The sequence below is a fragment of the Lepisosteus platostomus genome, chromosome 15 (genome assembly GCF_059453375.1).
Source record: "Lepisosteus platostomus isolate fLepPlt1 chromosome 15, fLepPlt1.hap1, whole genome shotgun sequence".
Classification (NCBI taxonomy): Eukaryota; Metazoa; Chordata; class Actinopteri; order Semionotiformes; family Lepisosteidae; genus Lepisosteus; species Lepisosteus platostomus.
The window spans coordinates 15,909,041-15,919,924 of NC_142625.1; positions in this window are offsets into that span (position 1 = coordinate 15,909,041).

Genomic DNA, 10,884 nt, shown 5'->3' on the forward strand with positions numbered 1-10,884 from the left:
CTGTTGGCTTCCCACCTTCTGATCCTTTTCATCAGTTTCCAAGATGGGCTGTAGGATTGTCACAACCTTCAGCTGGTAGAAGTGGCTTCCCGATGAGTAATGGAAGCAAAATTGAACAAATCCATTTCTTGCCTTTACAGCTGTGCCGTCCCTGGAGTTTTTCTGAGATCGCAAGTGAATGTGACAGATGACAGAATTAACACGGAAAACAAAAGAAGCAAGAGACACGCTTTAAAAGGCATGGGACATGGGAACAATTCTCCCTTAAGTGGAAAGTGGACATCTTTAGTCATTTTGTTTAACAAGTAGAAATGTACAGTCTTGTCTCACACTGCCAAGAAGACTAGAACAAGAACAATGCATTTTAAATTCTCACGGGTGTGTTAAAATAGACTTCATTCTGGATTGCAAATGTACACAAAAACCCAATCCCAGGTCTGATGGGACAAGAAGAGGAGAAACAGATTTTTGAGGGTTTTTTTTAGCGATTTCTTTGATAATTTCCAAACAGCCAGAATTTAGGGAGGGGAGAGCTAATACAGTAATCCCACACTATATGAGCCACCACTAGAGGAGTTGTCTTTTATACGAGATCAGAGTTCAGTTCGTCATATGCACAAGGGCAATAATATGCTTGAAGTGTCATATTTACAGCCTGTTTTTCCATTTAACAAGCAGATTTTCCCTCCTACAAGCTGGAATCTTGTAAAGCATTGCCGAAATTCTTCTTTTATCTTATCTTACTTTTTTGTATTAAATTTGAAGTTTTCTAGAATAATAAGGCTTGTATCTGTTTAGTACGGGTTAACACCTAATGATTATCTATTTTCTAATGACTGTAATCATGGAAGTACTGTACTAGCCAGTAAATGAGCAAAAGTGGTATTGTTTTCCTACCTACTCTCCTAGTGCTTGAATAATTAAGCAGGACCACTTTGGTTTTCATCCTGATGTAATACGTTTGAAGTTGACGTTTTTGGGTCTGATGGAACATTTTTGAGTTCTAGAAACTATTTTCCAGATTATTATATGGGAAATCATGGCAATTCCACTTAAAATTATACTGTATGCGTTTTTACTTTACGAGCAGCTATCAAGGAACGGACTGCTGTAAGCTTGTATAACGAGGGATCACTCAGATACATACAAAGCATTAAGACCTACAGTATATAACCTTGGCAATATATAGTCATTTGCATTCACTTGCATTTCAACTAATTGGAGATTGTTTTGTGGTAAAGATGTAAAACTAATAATGTTCAGAGAGACCACAGGGCCGGACCTACCACCTGCACTCATGCACAGCTATGAAGTAACAGAGGAAAGAATGGTGCATGTGGCTGAGCTAGGAGTCACTTATTACAGCAATCCAGAAACGTCCTCCACCACGGGGATGAGTGTATGATATCTGAGCCCTTCTTCCAAACAACATGAGACATTTTCATTTTCTCTTTTCCTCACCTCCCATTTCCCTCTTCATTTCTGGATCATCACTGTGCCAGCTGGGATCACTCAGAGGTCTTCCAAACAGCTGCAGGGATTCAGTTTTGGAGCAAGATTCAGCTCTGAATGAAATAGGAGATGTGTCTGCACTTTGCATCACTAATACCACCACCATAATATTGATCCATTATCTAACTAACTGCTTCTTCAAGTTGCAAGAGAGTCTATCCCAGAAAGCAATGGGCTCCAGACTGGGTACACCCTGGACGCCAGTCCATCACAGGGCAGATGCACACACGGATACCAGGGTCAATTTTCCTAGAAGCTAATTAACACACCAGTATATATTTGGACTGGGGGAGGAAACCAGAGCACCTAGAGGAAATCCACACTGACAGGGGAAGACCATACAAACTCCACACAGACAGCACCGAAGAGGTCCTGTTTCAGCCTAATAACCAACCCAGACAGGATTCTTTCAATGGACGCAATATGTTTCACATACAGAAGCTGCTTTTTTTCTTGCTGTAGGCTGAAACAAGATACTTCTGTGGTGCTAAAAGCTGCACACCTTCTCACAGTTGGGTTTTGAAGTGCCGAAATGGATATACTTGCCTAATCATTTACAGAAGAGTTTTCCTTTCCTCAAAACTGTAGTGATTTACTGTTGAGAGGCTGTGGTGCCGGCTTTCAGCATCAACAGGTCTCCCCACATGCAGGCAAACTGTTGCGGAATATGAGTTTTCCCCTTTTCATGTGTGCACGCAGACAGGCGGAATTGAAACTGCGGGTGATCATGCAATGAATGTGGGAATGTGAACACTTTCACTTTATTGCCTTTGAAGATTAGAGATTCTAAAAACTGCCTGCGACAGATGTCTGAAAAGTAACCCATGTTATGAAGAGCATGTGGTTTCTGGCTGTATTTCATTGCAAGGTTTGTTGTTGTTGTTGTTGTTGTTGATATACCCTCGAGTGTTAGTCAAGTCTGCTCACTGGTACCAGCCCTGGAGGGGTGTGTGAACATGCAAAAGCTCACACTGCAACTCTCAAAGTTGATCAATTTTAGGTGCGATGCAGCTTTTTCTGACCCCCAACAGTCTTAAAACCACACTGTTCTGGCCTGTGAGTAACAGTTCTATTAAAAAGCATCTTTAACTGCATCAGACACGAAAGGTCAGGACAGCACACAGACACCGCGTTCAGCCCCAGGACTGAATGCAGTGCTGGGGCCCTAGATTCAATCCCAGACCCGGGGTACTGTCTGTGTGGAGTCTGCAAGTTCTCTCAGAGTTTGTGTGGGTTTCCACTGTGGGTTTTCTCCCACAGTCCAAAGATATTTTATGGAAGGTCAATGGGTTCTGGGAAAACTGGCCCTGGTGTGTGTGTGAGTATGAGTTTTTGTGTCTGTGTGTGCCCTGTGGTGGACTGGTGTCCCATTTGGTGTGTACCCTGCCTCGTGGCCATTACGTTTCCCAATAGGCTCTGTTTCCCTCACAACCCTGAAGTGGAAGAAGTGGTTTAGAAAATGGATGGGTGGAAGTAGTTTAGAAATAAGATAATAGGAGATCTTAATAATAAGATCTTATCATATGAAAGGTCAGACTTCAGAAAAAAAAAGAATGACCACTGAAACTCCTTGTCCCATCCCTTTCCAGGATCAAATTCACCCTGAAAGATAGTGGGTTATTTTTCATCTGAGTTGAGTTTTTTTTTAATTGGGCTGTTAAGTGCACATTCTGTTGCTTCATTTCTTTTTTTGTTTTCGGGAAATCCAGCGGATTTCAAATCTCATCAACCTGAAAAAAGTTAAATAGCAAGAAGTTATCTACCGTATTGCTGATTTCACAACAGAGGGGGCATGATTACCAGGCATGCTTCCCATTCTGAGATTAGAAGTGCTTCTTGTTGCTTAACGCTTTCATCTTCCTGTAACTTCTGTATACACACCTTCTGCATTTTTTCTTTTAAACCCAACTCTTTCTTTAAGTCAAACTTACAGGTGACCAGAGCCCAGACTGAAAGATTTAGCTATTGTTCGCTTTTGCCTTTTTAAAAGAGTAAATATATAAGTGTTTATTCCACAAGGGAAAGGTGGTCATAAATGTTGGTAGTGACTTTTTAAATCAGATCTACATAAATGCACAACAAAAATGAAATACAGAACTACAGCAGTACAGATGCAGCCTTTTGGGCCTAGTTTAAAACCTACAACATTACATGCAGGGCAGTTAAGGCAGTACCATTGCATTTGTATTGTAGCATAATTAAGTAGTTGTAGTTCCATTAAGGTATCACTGCATCACATTAGTTAACTGCAGTGCTATGCCTTAATTCTGTAAGGGTAAAGTTAGCTTTGGAAAAAAGGCAGAGTTGCTATGGGTTAACATACATAGGAGTGCTCTATACCAGTGTGTGATGGCTATATCCTTAAGCATGTAATAACAGTTTTGTGCTCTTGGCAGCACAGTTGTGTATGCATCTAATATCCCCCACAGCTGGAGTTCATACACAGCCAAGAGTCTAGGCTGCATTGTTACCAATAGTGCACAGCTCTGGAAATGCCACCAAGCAAATGTCTATCACTGTCTTTGTAGCAGTGGTAAAGACCTTGGGAAAGTGTTAAATTGGTTCAAATTAATGAAATAACCAGAGCAAATATGCAATTAACACCCAAACTGGGAAAATAATCTTTGAACCTCTGGATTCACATTCAGATGGCTTAAAAATGTACAAAGATCTGCTTGTTTCAGAGGCCTGTTGAACATGCATTGTGCACACCTAATTTGTGATTTGGAGACTCAATAGCTGCCAAAACACCAGAAAACAGGTCCGAAATTAAAGATTTAAGACCCTTGGTTCACATTCATTTGGTTTAAAACACGTGAATTACCTGGTTTTCAAAATAAGTGCTGGTTTCAGATGCCCCTCGAGAATGCATTGTGCACACTTGATTTGGCATCTGGCAAGACATTGACTGCCTGACACCAAACACAACAGGTCCCCTATTAAAGATATAAGCCTCTGGATGCACTTTCAGAAAGAATCAGAAGACTGCATTCTGTCTGTGTTCTCCAAGGCCTCAGCAAACAGCACCCAATGAATCAAAAGCCTTTTGACTCGGTAACCCCAGCTTTGGCACAAGACGAATTTGCAACCTTGTCCCAGCTCCTCCTCTGGTGACACACAGCTGGAATACAAAGGGGATTTCCCAGACTGCCTAGAGGCCGCTGGATTTCTGGAAAGAAAGGTCCAGCCCCTTTTTTCCGTAAACTTTTACTGTCATTGCAGTTTGTGCCTGGCAGTAAATTCTGCATTGCATCAGTACGGTTGCTTTTCACATTAACCCTTCTGACCTCAAGCTCTAGCCAGGATGTTCTGCTAACACAAACATATACAGTATACACAGACTGCACCGTCACCTGTTTTAGGGTTTGCTTAATTCGTAAAATTCCCACTATTTAATCCAGCATGGTCTAAATTGAATTTAACCAGACTGGGGACAAATTAACCAAATTAAGAAGTGCTGTCTTACATTTCCAGGAACGACAATGTTTGGCTTTGGCCAGAGTTGCAACATTTGCCCTATCATTGAATCTTCCTCTATTTATTCTCCGTTAGTAGTAAACAGACCCATCACTTCCCCAAAAGATAGTGCAAGCTCCATCTAACGAGTGCTAAGACATTTTACTTTCCTCTGCCTTTTCTCAGTTTACATCTCTTTTCTTTTCCCTTCAATCCTTAGTAAGACAGTGAAAACCACCAAAAACATGAAAAAAAGCAAAATATACAGGTCAGCTCCACCAAAATCAGACTATTTGTGCTTAATCTTCAAATACAATTTATCCTGACAAGCACCTTAGTGGAAGCACACTCAAAACTTCTATAGTGTCTGCTCTAATTATGTAAGGTCTACTGAAAACCTGTTAATTATAAAAACAGGTTTTCCCAGAATCAAAAGATTCTTTTTAAAAACTGACACTCAAGCTCCTGGTTTTGGACTGCACAGATTCTACATTCTGGGGACGGGGATGTGATCGGGATAACTAAACTGCAAATAATTGCAATAATTGGAATGTAGAAATACATAAAAAAGCTTCCACTCAATAAACCTTCACTGATGTGGTGTGAGCTACAATTGCAACATGAATCACTTTCTCAATGTGCACTTCAGATTACTGCCAAGTGATATTGAGGCCCACGGTAAACAACAGGGTAATACTGTAAAAAACAGGTTAGTAGAAAATTTACAGGCAATTTTCACAGATTTCACAGGGCTTTGAGGTGCAATACAAAAGGCCTACAATCCAAGTTTTTACAATCCAAATTGATTACACCACTAATTTCTGTCATTCTTAAATTTCAGTTTTGCAGCATTTGTGAACACTTTTATTCATGTTTCATTTTTGTTTCCTACAGCCGAAATGGAAAAAACTACACCATTGTTTTTAGTATTTAGAGGAAGAAATTAAACACCATGGAGATCCCTAGTCTGTAAAGGATTGTTTCCAAGTAACTAAAAACAGTTCTGTTCCTATAGAAGCGCTTTTTGTTATTGCTCTCTCTCTCGATAAGTGTCACTGTTCACAACGCACGCTGATGAAATTAGGCTGTACTGTAAGTGCTCACTTTCACACCCTAAGCTTTTATACAGTATACCCAAATACTTGGGTTTGGACTTTGTGATTTCTCCCTGAAAATCTCTTCTTCTTTCGATGAATTTGAAAGCTGTCTTGTCCTGTCTTTAGGTACTGTAAGCCACAATGTGGTCCCTGACATACAGGAAGAAAGGTTATTTCTAGTCTTTAATTAACATTAAATGTCAAGTGGAAACAAGAGCTGATACAGCAGTTTTTGAAGGAATTAAACTTAAACACTTACTAGCACACCAGAGAATTTATAAGACCTCTTAATAGACTAAACAAGCACATAAAGTCAGAGACCAAAAATATTCATCAAAACCTTGCATTTATTGCTTTACTTCAATATTGTTTGCTATACTATACTTATAGTATAGCAGAATAGTAGGTGATGCTCCTTCCTATTTCCACACCAATACCCTGCTATGGTGAACGGGGATGCTGTATAGCAGGAGGCACTGTCCTAAAGGATGAGATGATAAAACAAAGGTCTGGACTCCTTAGTCATTAAAGATCCTATGGCTTCTTTGTAAGAGTAGGGGTGTTAAACCTGGCGATAAGGCTAAATTCCACTCTGGGCTTGCACAATCTAGCCTCCCTAAAATTCCCCCCTTAACTCAACTGCTGAAGTAACTTCTCACTTCTCCAACTGTCTGTTGTGTAAGGGGTTGCCGGCACAGAGTGGCGTCATGCGTGACCCAGGTAAGGGCTGAACCTCAGAAGTTGGTCTGGTCCATGCGTAAGGTAATCTGGGGGCATTTGGGATTCTCGGTGATGAGCAGCAGTATACAAATCCAAATGCAAGGAATTATTTTCATGTTTATTGCCACATCCTAGCACTTAATTAACACCACACTTACTGTTTCTGTGGTTTTACTGTTTTATGCTGCTGTAATCTGCTCCCTTTGCATCTTGTCCATATCCCATTGAGAGTCACTTTGGATACAAGCTTCTACCAAAGGAATAACAGCAAATGTAAAATTGTAAATGTAAATTGTTATCTTAGTAATAGTGTTATCTACAAAGAAGCAGGAGTCCTGTTAATTCACCTAGAGGTTTTTTACCACTTTCTAAAATAAATTAGTGCCCATTAATTAAAATACAGTATATTATTTATAAGTATTGTTTAAAAAACAATATTTCTTAAAATGGAAATAAGCAAAGATGTTTCAATTGAAAAATGTAAATAACTTTGTCTCTGCCTGTGTAAAATATATAAGATACTCACTTTATTAGCCATATACAATTTCTTGCATTAGGAATTGTCTTTTCCATATACCCCAGCTTGCTCCCAATGATGCACACAGATAGGGAGAGAAGTTTGGGGTCAGAGCGCAGGGTCAGACATTGCACAGCGCCCCTGGAGCAGCTGGGGTTAAGGGCCTTGCTCAGGGGCCCAACGGAGTACGATTCCTCTGCCAGCCACGGGATTTGAATTGGCAACCTTTCAGCCACAGGGGCAGATCCTTAGCCACAGAGCCACTGCTCCGCCCCTAATATATACAGTGTAACCAAGATTCTTTCATGCAAAGAATCTTGTTTATACCATACTTTATCTTCATCCAGCTCTTCCTGCAGTCTTCCATCTTGCCCTCTTACAGGTGTCTGGGGTTCCATTGGCCCAGGGGCAGGGGGTCTTGACACTGATTGGTTTCTGGGGTTGGCGTACCCCTTACTGTTTTTTTTCCATTTCCCAAAGGTTGGAGTGAGGGGGTTGCTGGATGAGGAGGGAGTAGTGTTTAATTTCTTGATTCCTGGTATCATTTTAGGAAACGTGGAGGAAGAGCCCCTGACCTCACACTGTATGAAACGTTACCAGAGTATGCAAGTCTCTGGTCTGCTAGCTGCTGGGTTGCACGTTCAAGTCAGCTGCAGACACAGCTGGGGCACCCTAGGGTGATGTTTGCTTGCCCCTGATTGTTCCAGTCCAGTGCTGTATAAATGGGGAGCAGCATTACTGGGGGTAATAAAAAGGTGTACTGACCAAGGGAAAAGGTGTGGGTGTGGGTTTATATCCTCTTGTCCACAGGATAAGCTCTGGTTCCATGAGCTGATGTGAATCAGATATGGAAATGATCACTCTTGCAATGATGTCACGCACTCTTGGTTTTGTTCTTGCGTTTCCAGGCATCTCAAGCAAACCCGCACACATCACTCCACACTTCTCTGGCTCGTCTGTAGCATTAATGTATAAATAGTAGTACAGGAGGTACATATTGATCCAAGACTGAAGTCTAAAGCACAAAGGCAATTCTTTCTGAAGATCGAATTCAGTTTTCCAAGGGTTCTCTTGCTCATTTGTGCTTATTGCTTATTTAAAACATTTGTTTTTCAATTGGTGATCAGTAAATGAAAAAAGAATGCAGGTCGAAAGTTTTAAGCGATCAAAACAAACTGAGCAAGGCTCTATACCTCAAAGCTACATGCCACAGACTGTGCCTGAAAAATATTCTCCGTGGGTGGCATGGCGGTACCAGGGTGAAGGGTGGGGGTGGCTTCTGCTTTCTTGTCCACTTAACTCCATGCAAAGCATTGCAGTCTCACAGCTCTGAAGCCCAGAGTTCAATTCCTGGAGTGCTATCTGTGTGGAGCTTGGAATGCACTCCCCTTGTTCAAAAACATACTGGTAGGTTAATTGAAAATTGGCCCTAGGTGTGTGCGTGCCCATCATTGTTTGTGTCTGCCGCACAATAGACTGGTGTCCCCTGTAGGGTACACACGCCCCATTGCTTGCCAGGATAGGCTCTGGCTCCTCTGCAACCCAGAATTGTCAAAAGGGAGAATATATTTTATACTACTCTAATAGTCTGTAACCTAATTGTAGTTTTTTGGGTAGCGATACTGAGGGCTCAGACTCATAACTGCAGGTCCTCCGGAATAATGCAAGTAGAATTAAGATGTCTGAAATTATACTTAATTCAACTTAGTGCCAATCAGGCCCTATTCACACAAATCCGGTATCTTGAAAACATCTTCCAATACTGTTGTAATCAGGTTTCTGTTAAGCATTCTCAACTTTAAGATTCCTGTTGTCTTTGCGTAGCCTTATTTACAGTCTATGCAAGTGTGGCAATTATTTTTAGCGTGGGTGTTTTCAATACCTATTACCTTGGTGAGACAACACCTAGCACACACGTTATCGTAACAACAGCTAGAGCATCACCGCAGTTCTGGTTTTCTAGGTTGGCACTCTTTCATCTTTCAGCGCCTCTCTAGGAACCTAGCTGTTCTTTCTGTTTCCTTCTTAGGGAAAATCTGCACAGCCTTCTTCCTTTTCAGTAGCTCTTCACATGGTTCTACTGAGTCACTGGCGCTTCTCCGGACTCTTTACTCTCCATCTTCATTAAACCCAAGTGCTAGAGTATTGAATTCGATGCACTGTTTCTCAATTGCAATCTTCACAAAAATCACTTTGTCTCAAATCTTTGCTTTTACTACTTCAACTATTCACTCCTACCTTTCATCAAGCACCAGATCTTCACTAACTACACCAGCGGACCCTGTTTGGCCTCTCCGCAACCAGCACTCATGGCCCTGACACAGCAGCAACTGGGTTGTAGTTCTTTAATGCCACATTCTCTGCGAGTCCGCCAGTGTCCACCAACCATAAGGACTCTGCTCTCTGCCCTCCTCTCTCAGCTGTGGGATGATGATACCCCACTCCACCAAGTACCAACACCTCAGTCAGCCCAGGTTCACTCCAGTCCTGTTCCTTGCCACCACACTAAAACCATTGAGACTGGCAAACCAACTTCCAGTGTAAGACACTGTTATTCCTTCTCCTTTGGGACTTTTAGGGGAGTAGTTTCTCCCCCTCACCTCTGCAACCTTTTGGATACCCATGCACTGCCTCGCTAACCTTCATTAGTTTTTTGTGTAGTTAAGAACAACCCCCTTCCTAGTTAATATGCAGCCCACCTTTCCTGCGCCTCTGACACCACTTTGTAAAACCTAAGCAGTATTTTCCTCAAGAGGCCCCTCATTGTCCCCACACTTTTTTCATGTAAACCAACCCAGTCCATTACTAACGAGACCTCTCACTCTCCCAACCTTCCGAGCTGAAGCCTAAACACAAACTGAAACATTTTCCTCTTTTTCATATTAGCCTCTTAATCAGCCCAGAGGACAGATCAATTACTGTACATACAGAGCCTATCCTGCAGCTCCTTTCCCTCACATGGAATTTTTCTCAATGCCACCTCTAACTTGGCTTATTATGGCATATAATGTGTAGTATTTATAGAGATGAATACTTTCTCATCTCCAATCAATCCTACACGTAATGGCATTAAAGGTGAGAATTACATGTCCTGCTATTTGCTAAGTAGCATGAGGTGTTCAAGTCCCTCCTAAATTCTGCTTTTGACTGGGCATCACCATGCTTAAAGAGGAGTCTGTAAGTGTACATTTTGGTGGGAATCATGTGTCATACAGGTATTAGGTGAACTGATCTATATGCTCTTCTGTCTTATGTATTACCACAGAGATATTCAAAGAATCATGTACAGTATTTATTTGCTTAATATCTTTTGTAAAACATTGAGCCAATCTATGTATTCGCTTGGTTTTCTTCGCTGTCTTTTGGGAAGGCAATTGACATCCCACCATGTCGAAACATTTTAAAAACTGCCAGAGATTGTCCTTTTTTCATGAGCTCTCAATGTGTAATTACCAATTCTGATTCAGTGCTTTTTCAGTGCATTGGTTTTTTTTTCATGCTACAGGGCAACTACAACATCAGCACAGCAAAGGCAGCAGAAAGAGGTGTGATGCAGCTCTCACTGACAGCACTGCGGGCTCA